At 44.2% G+C, this 16,287-nt stretch overlaps 1 protein-coding gene across 1 annotated transcript in view; it reads right to left on the minus strand.

The window, feature by feature from the left end:
• Positions 1–16,287, minus strand: part of CACNA1I (calcium voltage-gated channel subunit alpha1 I) — a 2,078,868-nt gene that overhangs the window by 539,973 nt on the left and 1,522,608 nt on the right.

Below are 16,287 nucleotides of genomic sequence, written 5' to 3' on the forward strand. Positions count from 1 at the left end.
AAAACTCCCAGGGTGCATTGCTCCAAATGATGTCGCAAGGACGTCATTGTTTTCGACGTGAATGTAAATGGCGTCCAGCCCCATTCACGGACGACTTACGCAAACGACGTAACATTTTCAAAATTAGACGCGGGAACGACAGCCATACTTAACATTGAGTACGCCACCAGATAGCAGCTTTAACTATATGCCGGAAAAAGCCGAACGGAAAAGACGTAAAAAAATGCGACGGCCGCTCGTACGTTCGTGGATCGTCGGAAATAGCTAATTTGCATACTTGACGCAGATTACGACGGGAACGCCACCTAGCGGACGCCGAAAAACTGTACAGTGTTGTTCAAAATTATTCAACCCCCCAATGCTGTAAAGGGTTTTAGGGAATTGAGTGTACATTTGTAATTGTATTCAGAATGAAATCCTACAAGGACTTCTTAAATAACCATATGCAACTAAAATGACATCAATTGGTTTTGTAATACAGTAGTAAATGTTTCTTTTGTGAATTCTTCATTTACACAATTATTAAACCCCTTAAAGCATTGGTTCTCAACTCCTGTCCTCAGGACCCACTAACAGGCCAGGTTTTATGTATTACCTTGGGGGAGATGCAGACTAGAATACTGCAATCACTGAGCAGCAAATGATATCACCTGTGATGTATTTCAGTTATCCTGCAAACCTGGCCTGTTAGTGGGTCCTGAGGACAGGAGATGAGAACCTCTGCCTTAAAGACTACCACTCTGAAGAACAGAGGTTAATTGAAGTGTTTTCAATCAGGTATTAAAAAACACCTGTGGATGTCAGGGAGCAGCAATAAAGCCTAATAAGCACCAATTAGGCAGCTTTAAAATGACTGTGATACTCAGCTCCTTCTAGACATTTACTGGTGTGGTTACAAACATGGTGAGGTCAAGAGAATGGTCCAGGAAGACAAGACAAGAGAAGAGGTGATTATTCTTCACAGGAAGGGCAATGGCTATAAGAAGATTGCAAAGATGTTAAAGGGTCACTAAAGGAATTTTTTTTTTTAGCTAAATAGCTTCCTTTACCTTACTGCAGTCCTGGTTTCATGTCCTCATTGTTCGTTTTTGCTTTAATGTTGCTGTAAATCCTCTCTGTTCTGGACACTTCGGCCCCATACACACGAGAGGATTTATCCGCAGATACGGTCCAGCGGACCGTATCCGCGGATAAATCCTCTCGAGGATTTCAGAGGATTTCTATGCGATGGCGTGTACACACCATCGCATTGAAATCCGCGCTGAAATCCTCTGCCGATGACGTGTCGCGCCGTCGCCGCTATTATGACGCGGCGACGGGCGCGACGCTGTCATATAAGGAATTCCACGCATGCGTCAAATCATTACGGCGCGTGCGGGGAATCCCTTTAGAAGGATGGATCCGGTAAGTCTGTACAGACGAGCGGATCCATCCGTTGGAATGGATTCCAGCAGATGGATTTGTTGTGCATGTCAGCAAATATCCATCTGCTGGAAATCCATCCCAGGGGAGATTTATCTGCGGATAAATATCCGTTGGCGTGTACACACCATAGGATCTATCCGCAGAAACCCATTTGATGGGATTTATCTGCGGATAGATTCTATGGTGTGTATGGGGCCTTCCTGGTTGTCTGTTTCCTGATCACCACAGTGCTGGGAGATTTCTCACGGTGGTGACTAATCAAGGAGGTGTGATTAAAACTAAACTGGATTGGTGCTGAGGAGTTTTAGACAAAGTATCACTGCTCTCTATTGGCTGACTGCCCTCTAGTGGCTCTCTGTACATCAGAGAACCAGCAAACAACAGCAAAAACGAAACTAAACTGCAGGCACATTATATGATTGGTTTTTATCTAGTTTTAATCATTTTTAAAAGGAATCAGTTAACTATTATGTCTCTATACCCTGTAAACAGTCATTTTAGCTAAAAAAAAAAAAAATCCTTTAGTGACCCTTTAAACATACCAAGAGACACTATAGGAAGCATCATTCGCAAATTCAAGGCAAAGGGCACTGTTGAAACGCTACCTGGTCATGGCATAAAGAAGATGCTGACTTCGACTGCTGTGCGCTACCTGAAGCATAGAGTGGAGAAAAGTCCCTGTGTGACTGCTGAGGAACTGAGAAAAGATTTGTCAGGTGTGGGTACTGAAGTTTCTGCTCAGACAATACGGCGCACACTGCGTAATGAAGGCCTCCATGCCAGAACTCCCAGGCGCACCCCCTTGCTGTCTCCAAAGAATAAGAAGTCGACTGCAGTATGCCAAAAGTCATGTGGACAAACCACAGAAGTTTTGGGATTGTGTTCTGTGGACTGATGAAACAAAATTAGAACTGTTTGGGCCCATGGATCAACACTGTGTTTGGAGGAGGAAGAACAAGGCCTATGATGAAAAGAACACATTGCCTACTGTGAAGCATGGCGGGGGGTCAATCATGCTTTGGGGCTGTTTTGCTTCTGCAGGTACAGGGAAGCTTCAGCGTGTGCAAGGTACAATGAATTCTCTTCAGTACCAGGAGATATTGGATGACAATGTGATGCAGTCCGTCACAAACCTGAGGCTTGGGAGAAGTTGGACCTTTCAACAGGACAATGATCCCAAGCATACCTCCAAGTCCACTAGAGCATGGTTGCAGATTAAAGGCTGGAACATTTTGGAGTGGCCATCGCAGTCACCAGACTTAAATCCGATTGAGAACCTCTGGTGGGACTTAAAGAAAGCAGTTGCAGTGCGCAAGCCTAAGAATGTGACTGAACTGGAGGCTTTTGCCCATGACGAATGGGTGAAGATACCCGTAGATCGCTGCAAGACACTTGTGTCAAGCTATGCTTCACGTTTAAAAGCTGTTATAACTGTAAAAGGATGTTGTACTAAGTACCAAGATTGAATGTCACTTGGGGGTTGAATAAAACTGATAATGATGTAAGCACAGAAAAGACATTTGCGGTTATTTCATTATAAATGTTATGTTATATTTGTCTGACCTACACGTGCCTCTTTGATTTAATTGTAAGCAGGATGACTGAATGATCAAAATCAATGTCAAACTGGCCAAAAAAATCAATTTCAGTGGGTTTGAATAATTTTGAATACAACTGTACGCCTGTCAGATCTAACCCAGATGCCGTTGTATCTTGTTTTGAGGATTCAAAACAAAATACTGAAAGTGTGCTCATTACTTTGCACCTAAACCCATTTGTTGTATAGTGCAAGTGTGCTAATTACTTTGCACCTAAAACGCACTTGGTTTATAGTGCAAGTGTGCCAATTACTTTGCACCTAAACCCACTTGGTGTATAGTGCAATTGTGCTCATTACTTTGCACCTAAACCCATGTGTTGCATACTGCAAGTGTGCTCATTACTTTGCACCTAAACTCACTTGGTGTATAGTGCAAGTGTGCTAATTACTTTGCACCTAAACCCATTTGTTGTATACTGCAAGTGTGCTCATTACTTTGCACCTAAACACACTTGGTTTATAGTGCAAGTGTGCTCATTACTTTGAACCTAAACCCACTTGGTGTATAGTGCAAGGGGCAGATCCACATAAATCTGCGTGGGCGCAGCGTATGTGAGATATGCTACGCCGCTGTAACTTACTTTGCTATTCTTTGAATTCTGAAAGAATTTGTGCCGCAAGTTACTGGGGCGTAGTGTATCTCTCGTGGCGTAAGGGCGCGGAATTCAAATGCGGCGAGTAGGGGGCGTGTTTCATTTAAATGAAGCGCGTCCCCGCGCCGAACGAACTGCGCATGCCCCGTCCGTCAAAACTCCCAGGGTGCATTGCTCCAAATGATGTCGCAAGGACGTCATTGTTTTCGACGTGAATGTAAATGGCGTCCAGCCCCATTCACGGACGACTTACGCAAACGACGTAACATTTTCAAAATTAGTTACTAACTAATTACTTTGCACCTAAACCCACTTGGTGTATAGTGCAAGTGTGCTAATTACTTTGCACCTAAACCCATTTGTTGTTGTAACACTCCTGAGAATTTATTAATAACAGGTATGATTGGAACTCAGCAGAAAGAGGTTTCTCAGGGTAAACCACCAATGCACTCTCATATGTATCAGAAAGTTTAGGGGTTAAATCATCACAACCTCATGTGAGTATAAAAGTATATGAGCTATCCCAGCAGCAGCTGAAGTATGGAGATTGTATTAACTTTGCTACACAGTGTAATTTGAGAAAAGTCTGAATGCAGCAAGTATTTAAACTCTGGCAGTCATATTGTTAATTCACAATATTATGGAGTAGTTTTATCTATAGAAAACAATCCCTCAGTTTGTGGTTAGAATATAGCCCAAAAGGATCAGCATTCATTAGTATAATCCCAACAGCTTGAGAACAACAGATATCTGGTTATAATGCAGGGAACTATTGTAATTCAAGATACTTGCGGTTCAGCTGGTAGTAGTTGTTCACCAGGGGATGTATGTAGTTGCTAGGTAAAAGGGTCCAAGAATCCAGGAAGCAATGGTTCTCCTGTCAAGCTGAGGCTGGGTGTAGTAACAAACAGGCATGCAGCATGTGGACTAGAGAGGTAGAGATCTGAGGTATGGATATTGGCTGGAGAGGAGTACAGCAGTGGTTCCAGGGCTCGGTGCTGGGAGGTAGTGTTCCTTGACTGGCGGCAGGGATCCGACAAAATAACCGAACACCCTACCGCCATCTCTAAGGAGTTTAAATAGCCCCGAATTCGCGGGGAAATCGAGGAAGGAGGCAGAGTCGCACTTCCGCGTTCCACGCTGGAGCGCAAACGTCCGCGCACCGGAAGTGACGCAGATGTCTTGCAGAACGGAGCGCAGCTGCTTGTAGAAGGCTCAGCTGCGCTCGTTCTGTACAGGGAAACATCAGAGATGTTACATACTCCCCTCCTCAAGGGGGCACCAGCAGTGCTCCTAGAAAGAGAGGGGCGATTAGGATACCTAAGATGAAATTGTCTAATCAGGCGAGGAGCATGTATGTTTGAAGAATTCTCCCAAGAGTCATTAAGTTGATCATAACCTTTCCAATGTATCAGGTATTGAAGGGTGGAACCATGTTTCCTCGAATCCAGGATCTTTTCAACCTCGTATTCAATCTCACCATGTACCTCGACAGGAGGAGGAGGGTTTGGCTGTCTGTTAGGAAATGGGTTAGAAATAAAAGGTTTAATGAGGGAAACGTGAAATGAGGAATGTATCTTCCAATCTGGGGGTAGAAGTAATTTTACAGCGTTCGGATTGATCAAATGGGATATTTGGAATGGTCCAACGAATTGAGTGCCTAATTTTTTTGAAGGTACTTTAAGGTGAAGATTTCGCGTGGAAAGCCAAACCAAGTCGCCAACCTTATATTCAGGTGGTGTCGATCTGTGAGAGTCGTAGTATCGCTTTTGTCTTTGTTGGGCAAATTTTAAGTTAGACCGTAAGATGTCTAGTGTGTTCTTTAAAGTCGTGAGATATTGATTAACTGCTGGAACACTGTTTGGGGGGTGATTGGTTGGGAGACTGTTGGGGTGGAAACCATAATTAACAAAAAATGGTGTAAATCGAGAAGAAGAACTGGCGGAATTGTTATAAGAGAATTCAGCAAGGGGTAGTAATTGAAACCAATCATCTTGTAGATGTGTACAGTAACATCGTAAGTATTGTTCAAGGATTTGGTTAATTCGTTCAGTTTGTCCATTTGTTTGTGGGTGGTATGCAGTGGACATGCGGTGGTCAATTTTCAGAGTATTACATAAAGCCTTCCAAAATTTAGAAATAAACTGAGTTCCACGATCAGATATGATTTGAGAGGGTAGTCCATGTAATTTAAGAACATTGGAAATGAAAGCTTTTGCAGTTTCATGGGAAGTTGGTAACTTCTTTAAAGGAGTGAAGTGTGCCATTTTGGTCAAAAGGTCTACTGTAACCATGATAGTGTTAGCACCGTTTGACTTAGGGAGTTCAACAATGAAGTCCATCGACACAACTTCCCACGGTCTGTTGGGTACTGGAATAGAAGTGAGTAGACCAGAAGGGGGTCTCCTAGAATGCTTGTTACGAGCACAAATCTCACATGAATTAACATAAGTGTGGATTGTTTTAGTCATATTAGGCCACCAGTAGTCTCTCTTAACAAGATGGATGGTTTTATTGATTCCGGGATGGCCGGCTAATGGTGAATCATGAAGATGTTTGAGAAGTGTAATTTGTAATTTAGGAGGAACGAAAACCTTATTATTGAAAGTATACACTCCATCTGGCAGTCTGGTAAGATTTTTTGGTAGACAAGAGAGATCTTTGGAGAGTGACTGTGAGATTAACTGTCTAAAAGACGAAGAGATTCCAATGAAACGGTCTGAAGGAATTATAGATAGAGGAGGAATCTCAGTGTTCTGGTTTTCATGCATGCGGGACAAAGAGTCAGCCTTGATGTTCTGTGAACCAGGCCTATAAGATATGAAAAAATTAAACCTGTCAAAGAATAAACTCCACCTAACTTGACGGGCAGAGAGTGTCTTACATGTTTTCAAATGCTGTAAATTACGGTGGTCTGTAAGGATGGTAATTGGGTGTTTACTACCCTCCAATAGGTGCCTCCAATTTTGTAGTGCATCTTTAATTGCAAGAAGTTCTTTTTCACCAATGGGGTAATTCTTCTCTGCTGAAGACAAGGTCCTTGAAAAAAAAGCTACTGGGTGTAGAGGTTCAGATAGACTTGGACGTTGAGAAAGTATAGCTCCAAGAGCATAATGAGAGGCGTCTACTTCCACAGTGAAGTAGTATTGTGGGTTGGGTAATTGTAAGATGGGAGCTGAAGTGTAGCATTGTTTAAGAGTGTCAAAAGAAATCTGGGCTTCCTTTGACCACGTAAAAGGTATCTTCGTGCTAGTAAGGGCACTCAATGGTTTGACAATTGCTGAAAAATCTTTGATGAATTTGCGATAGTAGTTTGAGAAACCGAGAAAACGTTGAAGGGCCTTCCTAGAGTTGGGAGTTGGCCAGGAGAGGATACATTCTACTTTAGAGGGTTCCATCTGGATGCCCTGAGGAGTAATATGGTATCCAAGGAAGGAAATACTTGACTGACTGAAAACGCATTTTTCTAGTTTGGCATATAAAGAATGCGTTCTGAGCCTGGCCAAAACCCAACGGACATGTTTAGTGTGTTCCTCAAGTGTATCAGAGTAAATCAGGATGTCATCCAAGTATATCACAACACAGATGTCAAGCAGATCTCGAAAAATGTCATTTATGAACCACTGAAAAGTGGCGGGTGCGTTACACAGACCGAATGGCATTACAGTGTATTCAAAGAGACCGTATCTAGTCTTGAAAGCGGTCTTCCACTCATCACCTGGACGAATCCTGATCAGGTTATAGGCACCCCTAAGGTCTAGTTTTGTGAAAACTTTTGAAGTTTGAAGACGTTCGATGAGTTCTGGAATGAGAGGAAGAGGGTAGCGATTCTTAATAGTGATGCTATTGAGACGACGGTAGTCAATGATCGGACGTAGTGAACCATCTTTATTTTTAACAAAAAACATAGCTGCACTTGCAGGAGATGTGGATGGTCTGATAAAACCCCTTTTTAAGTTTTCATCAAGGTAATCCTTCAGGTGTACAAGTTCTGGTTGGGATAGAGGATAAATACGTGCAGTTGGTACAGGTGTATCAGGAATGAGATCTATAGGACAGTCGTAAATACGATGGGGTGGAAGAATCTCTGCCTTGGTTTTACTAAAAACATCTGAGAAATCTTGTAGATAGTTAGGGAGATCTATTGAGTCAACTGTTGTGGACAGAACCGAAAGAATAGGGTAGCAATTCTCCTGGCAATATGTAGAATTTAGATTAAGTGAGAGGTTAGTCCAAAGGAAAGTTGGCTGATGGAGTATTAACCAAGGTAATCCTAGGACTATTGGAAACAATGGAGATGGAATGACATCAAAGACAAGAGTCTCTGTATGGTCATTGCCACAAGTGACCAGTAGGGGTGAGGTTTGAGAGGAAATAGGGCCCGAAATGGAACTTGAACCGTCAATAAAAGTGACAGAAAGAGGATTTTGTTTAACCATGCAAGGAATTTTATTAGACTTTACAATTCCTAAATCAATGAAATTTCCGCAAGCGCCGGTATCCACCATTGCATCAATCCTAAGTCTTTCTTGATCCCACTGTAAGGTAAGAGTGACATAAACAAAACGATTAGTAGTATTTCCTGTTGGATTAGTCTTACTTATGTTTAAAAAGTTACCTTCGGAATTCTTCTTGAGGAGTGGGCAAGTGGAGACCATGTGGTCTGGAGCGGAACAGTAGAGGCAGAGGTTATGAGCTCTGCGGCGTTGTTTCTCAGCAAATGATAAAGGAGCCCTGACAGCTCCAAGTTCCATTGGAACCTCTTTTGGGGGAGATTTAGATCTTCTGAATTGTGGGGGAAGATAAGTGTTGAAGCGTTCAGCCTTCCTTTCACGGAGACGTCGGTCAATGGTAAGGGATAAATGCATGAGGTCCTCAAGGGACGGAGGAAGCTCTACACGAGCTATCTCATCCTTCATAGATTCGGATAGTCCTAATCTGAATTGATTACGAAGAGCAATATCTGTCCATTGTGTTTCTCTACTCCAACACTTGAATTCCGAAATAAAATCCTCTACGGGTCTTTTCCCCTGTTTGAGGCTCCTGATAAAGTTCTCTGCAGTAAGTTGTTTGTTTGGATCTTCATATAAAAGTGACATCTCATCCAAAAATGTATTGAAAGCCCCCAATAAATCACCATGTTCTTCCACATATGCATCAGCCCAGATTCTAGGTTCTCCTCTTAGGTAGGATATAAGTGTAAGGATACGAACCCTGTCTGAATGGTAGGTGCGGGGGCGTAAATCAAACATGAGACGGCAAGCACTAATGAATTGGCGAAAAATTTTCCGGTCCCCTGAAAAGGGTTCTGGGGGGCAGACCTTAGGTTCAGGTCTCTCTCGGGGTAATGCAAGGTTTTGGTTGCGTAATGCTTCATTTTCAAAACGTAATTCATTCATAGTAGTAGTGAGGTTATCCACTCTTTGTGAAAGTCCAACTAGGTGGTTAGCAAGGTCTGCTGGATCCATGGTTCCTATCTTGTATGGTTTTATTAGGTTCGGTTATTATGTAACACTCCTGAGAATTTATTAATAACAGGTATGATTGGAACTCAGCAGAAAGAGGTTTCTCAGGGTAAACCACCAATGCACTCTCATATGTATCAGAAAGTTTAGGGGTTAAATCATCACAACCTCATGTGAGTATAAAAGTATATGAGCTATCCCAGCAGCAGCTGAAGTATGGAGATTGTATTAACTTTGCTACACAGTGTAATTTGAGAAAAGTCTGAATGCAGCAAGTATTTAAACTCTGGCAGTCATATTGTTAATTCACAATATTATGGAGTAGTTTTATCTATAGAAAACAATCCCTCAGTTTGTGGTTAGAATATAGCCCAAAAGGATCAGCATTCATTAGTATAATCCCAACAGCTTGAGAACAACAGATATCTGGTTATAATGCAGGGAACTATTGTAATTCAAGATACTTGCGGTTCAGCTGGTAGTAGTTGTTCACCAGGGGATGTATGTAGTTGCTAGGTAAAAGGGTCCAAGAATCCAGGAAGCAATGGTTCTCCTGTCAAGCTGAGGCTGGGTGTAGTAACAAACAGGCATGCAGCATGTGGACTAGAGAGGTAGAGATCTGAGGTATGGATATTGGCTGGAGAGGAGTACAGCAGTGGTTCCAGGGCTCGGTGCTGGGAGGTAGTGTTCCTTGACTGGCGGCAGGGATCCGACAAAATAACCGAACACCCTACCGCCATCTCTAAGGAGTTTAAATAGCCCCGAATTCGCGGGGAAATCGAGGAAGGAGGCAGAGTCGCACTTCCGCGTTCCACGCTGGAGCGCAAACGTCCGCGCACCGGAAGTGACGCAGATGTCTTGCAGAACGGAGCGCAGCTGCTTGTAGAAGGCTCAGCTGCGCTCGTTCTGTACAGGGAAACATCAGAGATGTTACAGTTGTATACTGCAAGTGTGCTCATTACTTTGCACCTAAACCCACTTGGTGTGTACTGCACGTGTCCTCTGCAGTTTGCACCTAAAGCTATGAGGTGTGTGTACTGACTTTGTCCTCTGCAGGCCATTATAATGTCTGGAAGGACAACAAAGAGAGGCAGAGAGTCACAAGGGCAAGCAGGCTCTGTATCTAGAGGTAACAGTGCTGGTGGTGGACACGGTGCATCCTCTTCAGCACGTGGCCGTTGGACACGCTCGTCCTTGTTTTCGGGAGCTGGCCGTGTTGAGCCTCAACATGCAGACAAATTGGTAGAGTGGATGACCAAGCTGTCCTCATCCTCCTCATCCTCTCTCACCCAGGCTGAGCTTACTTTGTCTGGCAAAGCAGCTGCCAATGTGTCCTCTTCCCTCTGCTCAATGGCATCGCTAACTCCTTCCCTAGTCCCACCATGTCCTCCTGAGGAGTGCCCCCAACTGTTTGAACATAGTGTTGGGTACATGCTGCATGAAGATGCGCAGTGTTTTGAAGGCTCCAATGATGGAGCACAGATAGAGGAAGGCAGTAATGTGAGCCCAGAGAGAGGGGGTGCCCGAGAGGGACAGCAATCTGGCAGTCATGTTCCCCCAGCTGCAGCATACTGCCAGGTTTTTTCGACAGTGATGAGGAGGGAGGGGATGATGAGGTCACTGACTCTACGTGGGTGCCTGATAGGAGAGTGGAGGAGGAGGAGGCACAGGCACATCTCCAACAAGGCAGGATGCCCTCCAGGGGCCAGATTAAGGGCAGCACACCAACTGCATTACATCGCAGAGCTACACCTGTGCAGGGCGCTGCTGTGTCTCAGCGTTACTGCAAAAGTTCTTTGGTGTGGGCCTTTTTTGAGACATGTGCATCAGATCGCACCATTGCTATTTGCAACATATGTCTCAAGCGTATCTCGCATGGCCAAAACATCACCCGCTTGGGCACCACATGCTTGACCAGACATTTGTCGACCTGCCATGCAGTTCATTGGCAAGAAAGACCTGAAAGACCCACACCAAAGAACAAAGCGGACCTCCCCTTTGCCCTCATCAGCTGGGATCTCCAACCCCACTATACCCTCAGTCCTCTCTGAAGCCTTCACTGATAGGACTGAAGGTGTAGAATTAGGTGTGTCACAACCTAGTAGTACATGCGGGCAATCTACTATCGGTACACCGATGGCAGATTGTACCAGACAAATTTCCCTGCCCCAGCTGCTGCAGCGCCAAAAGAAGTACTCTCCCAGCCATCCACATGCCCAGCGGTTGAATGCTAGCTTAGCGAAATTGCTAGCACTTCAACTGCTGCCTTTTCAGTTAGTAGATTCTGCCCCCTTCCGTGAGTTTGTGGAATGTACGGTACCTCAGTGGCAAGTTCCCAAACGCCACTTTTTCTCATGGAAGGCGATTCCGGCTCTCTACCGCCATGTGGAAGGCAATGTCCATGCCTCGCTGGATAGGGCGGTCATTGGTAAGGTGCATATTACCGCTGACTCATGGTCCAGCAGGCATTGACAGGGACGTTACCTCTCTTTCGCGGCACATTGGGTGACTCTGCTGGCAGCTGGGAAGGACGCAGGGCAAGGTACAGTAGTGTTAGAGGTTGTTCTGCCACCACGCCTCCAAAACACTACTACTGGTTGTGACACACCTCTCTCCTCACCCCCTCCTCTTCTTCTTCCTCTGTGGCCTCTTCCTGTGCTGATGTGTCCTCGGAACCAGCGGTGCTCCGTAGGCGTACGAAGGGCTATGCAGGAATGCAGGCAAAGAGATGCCATGCGGTGCTAGAGCTGGTGTGCTTGGGAGACAGGAGCCACACTGGGGAAGAGGTTCTGTCAGCTCCTCAGGGGCAGGCTCAGAGGTGGTTGACGCCATGCCAGCTTAAGCCAGGAATGGTGGTTAGCGACAATGGCACCAATCTCCTCTCTCCCCTGCGACAGGGACAACTGACCCATGTGCCCTGTTTTGCTCATGTCCTGAATTTGGTGGTGCAGCGGTTCTTGGGCAGGTACCCGGGCTTACAGGATGTCCTGAAGCAGGCCAGGAAAGTCTGTGTGCATTTCCGAAGGTCATATAATGCCAGTGCTCGGCTGACAGACCTCCAAAGGGAATACAACCTGCCCAAGAACTGCCTAATCTGTGACATGCCCACCAGATGGAACTCTAAATTGGCCATGCTGCAGCGGCTGCACACGCAGCAGAGGGCCATCAATGAGTACCTGTGCCAATATGGCAGCAGAACTGGGTCAGGGGAGCTTGTGACCCAGAGGACTGTGCCCCGAATGCCTCAGCAAACCTACGCTGCATGGCCTCCCTGATCCTGCAAAGCCTGTGTAAGGATCCTCATATTCGTGGTATCAAAGAGAGGGATCATTACTGGCTGGCAACTCTCCTTGATCCACGTTACAAGAGTAAGGTTGCGGACCTTATCTTGCCGTCGCAGAGGGAGCAGAAGATGAAACATCTTTGGGAGGCCTTGCAGAAAGGTCTGTGCAATGCGTTCCCAGAACCTGGGGGATTACCAAATCCTGGTCCTGGACAGTTGGTTGCTGAGGCTTCGGTGAGTCACAGAAGGAGCGGTGGAGAAGGTGGCCGTCTGACCGATGCGTTCAGACAATTTTTTTAGTCTGCAGCCCCAAGGTATGACCGGTTCCAGCAACCATTGCCAGCGTCTGGTTTACATGGCGCGGGAATGCCTAGGGGCAAGATCAGACTTGGACACCTTCCCCACCGAAAATCCTCTGGCTTACTGGGTCCTGAGGATGGATCACTGGCCAGAGCTTGCACAGTACGCAATTGAGCTACTGGCTTGTCCTGCATCCAGCGTTCTTTCAGAACGCACATTCAGTGCTGCTGGAGGCTTTGTGACCGATCACAGGGTGCGCCTCTCCACCGACTCCGTCGATCGACTGACCTTCATAAAAATGAATCAGGCTTGGATCAACACCAGCTACCAAGCACCTGATGCCGATGTAACTGAATATTTGTTTTTGAAATGTCAGATGCCTTGGAGACTGCCTATGCTGATGCTGAGTGACTGTCCTGTTATGCTGCTGACTGAATATCATTTTCCTTCTCAATGATCTTGCTGATAGCTAGTAAGAACATTGTCGGTTCTGGGCACCGCCACCAGTGCCTAAGGCCCAATTTTTCTGCCCCTGTTCAACAGGGGTGTATAATAACAATATTTGATGCAATATTTTGCTTGTGGCTCTTTGCTGCGCTCCAATTACAGTATCTGTGAGGGGTTGCAGAGTTGTGGCACCGCCACCAGTGCCTAAGGCCCAATTTTTCTGCCCCTGTTCTAGTATTTTTCTTTGTTTGATTATTTTCTAATTTGGGTTTATTGTAGCTTTCTCCTAGGTTATCCTAGTGTCATATTTATTTTCCTCTACTAAATACTCATCATTTGTCAATGTAAACATCACAAATCTAGATTTGTTCTTTTAGGCAGCATTGATATAATAATAAGCCACACATTTTTGAGTATCCAAAAATATTTATTGTTTCACATTTAAAATGTGTCATAATTTTTTTTTAATCAAATAATATATTTTTGACTAGAAATATTTGTCAACAAACATCTTTTTTTTTATATATATTTTTTGTTGTTATTTTTTTAGATATCTTTTTTTTTCTTAGATATCTTTTTTTTTTGTATTTTCTTTGAGAATAACAAAATTAACACATTTCTGGTTAAAACGCATGAACAATGACCAACTTTTTAGCATTTGTCATTGTTCATGCGTTTTAATCAGAAAACTAGAGATTCCACTTTAAAAAAATTAAAAAAAAGCATACATATAAAAACAAACATAACTTAAAAAAAAAATAAAAAAAAAAAATTTTTAAACCCTCCCCAGAACATCCATTAAATTCTTTAGTTTTCGCTCCACCGTTTGTGTTTTCTTTCTCATCTGCCCTAAGCAGATGTGGATGTCCTCTATTTCAGCCCTGCAGGACAACACCTCCCCAATTAACAGCTGGGCGCTGTAAGTGTCCAATCCACCATCAACAGCACGAATACCTCCTGAAATTTGGAAACAAACCATGTATTACAATTATGCAGGCCTACATCTATTACCTGAAGCTGTGCTGTATGACGCTGACCTGATGTGGTGGCAGTTTCCACTTCCTGCACATCCCGCGGGGGTGGGGCTTGTGTGGAGTTTCTCTTCTCCAGTCTTGAAGCTTGATTGCGCCCTATGAGATTGTAAAAAAGGGATACATGAATCAAAAAGATTAGAGGCCTGAAAGAAAAATATGAATCATTCTTTTTATAAAGTGTGGTACAATTGTCTGTTTTAACAATCCTTCTAAGCTTAACACAGGATTGTATCCATTACCAAAGCTGCTACATTTCTCTATCTTTGGCCAAGTTTCCTACATGGAAACCAACCAAGTATCCACTGGATCACCTCTGTGTGACACCCTAAATTGGTTGTTCTTGTGGCCAACACTCAGTGCCGATCCTGACCTCCCTGGGGTCCTAATCAAAATGACATGGCACATTAAAAATGAGAAGCGGGGGGCGCTGACGACAGTGACCTGTCACATTAAAGAAAGTTGAGAAGCAGGGGGAGGGGGTGTTCTGCTGTCGGAAATGACATCTTACATTAAATTGAGAAGCGGGGGGGGGCTGACTCCTTACCTCTTCTCCCATGCAGCCAGCGAGTTGAGAAGCGGGGTGAGGGGGCGAAAATGACTTCTCACCAGGCGGGGCCTCTAGTAATTTGGGGGGCCCTTCGCAGCTTTGCGGGGCCCTAAGCGCCTTGCATAGTGAACCTATAGGGCAGATCGGCCCTGCCAACACTTGTGCTACTGAGTCCATATGTGTAACCAACTGCTGAGCATACTCTCTTTTTACTGTATATTGACTTAAGTTGGATTATTTAAATCTAGTTAAGAACACATCTACATTAAATAAAAAATTGGTCTCACATAAATAGATCATAAATAGAATGAACGACGACTCATACGACCAATTATTATGCCCACAAACATGAACCTTGAGACATCTATTCTTGAACTGTTTATATACAACCTGAAAGAAAAAGCACATGCCGCACAATAATAAAAAAACTAATCAGAGTACACATGAAAATTACTTACTTCTTTTAATGTCTTTTTTGATCTTCTCTTAATTTAAGGTCAGACCACCTTTTGCTTGACCTGCACACCCTGAATTTATGGTGGAAACTCTTCTGCACATTGTCCATGATCTGGGCCTTCAGTTTGTTTGGGTTCTTGTAAGGGCCATGTTTTCCATCATAATCCTCCCTCCTTAGGATTGCCACCATTTCCACCATCTCCTCAAACGCTATATTTGTGGCCTTGTACCTCCTGTGTCTGGTGTGTGCTACCGCCTGGCTTCGCTCCTGGCTTTAGGTTGCAGCTTGCTGTGTGTCCTCCATGGTGTATTACATTGAACGACCGAAAAGGGGCGGGGAAAGTACTAGAACGATCGTCAGGAGCAGGGAAACGTGCGGAGCTTCTCGCATGCGCAGTGTCTAAAGGAATACCGCATGAGTGAAAACGTCGTTCACAGTCTGAGGAAGAAGGCGGAAAAAACGATCGTGTGGGACGTAACTTGATTTTGGACTTTATGATCACTGGATGAGTTTGTGGGTTAGATAAGAGAGAAAGCTTAGTACTAGTAGAGGCTTGGCTGACATTAGCTTTTTTTGCTTAATTTTGACTTGCAGAAATAATGGAGGCCTTCAGAGAACAGGAGTTATTCACAGAATTTGTTCAAAGGGGGCCCCGGATGGCAACCCCCATTTTTTCTAGAATTTTTCTTTCCCAAAAAAATAATTTATTGAGCCAAGATCTGGCATTGGAATGCCCCCCCCCACCTCTAAAATAATCAACATATTGTTGCCGCACAGCACGTGCGCTTTGGGGGGCCAAGCCTGTATGGCCATGCTATTTTTCTCAGTGATTTTCATCCATATTGCAGGGACCAAACATTACATTAAAGCCGCAAGCAGTATTAAATTACTTTTTTCTTATAGTATTCTCATTTTGTGCAGAGACATTTCTAAACACGTGCCACTACTATAGACACCCAGCAGGTACGATATTTAAAGGAATTTTTCAATTTTTTTTCACTTTAAGCATCATTAAAATCACTGCTCCAGAAAAAAATACAGTTTTTAAAACTTTTTTTTTCCATTGATATATGTTCCCTGGGGCAAGACCTGGGTGCCCAAACCCATTTTCCGACAATAACTTGTATATTGGGCTT

Source organism: Rana temporaria, chromosome 7 (genome assembly GCF_905171775.1).
Source record: "Rana temporaria chromosome 7, aRanTem1.1, whole genome shotgun sequence".
NCBI lineage: Eukaryota > Metazoa > Chordata > Amphibia > Anura > Ranidae > Rana > Rana temporaria.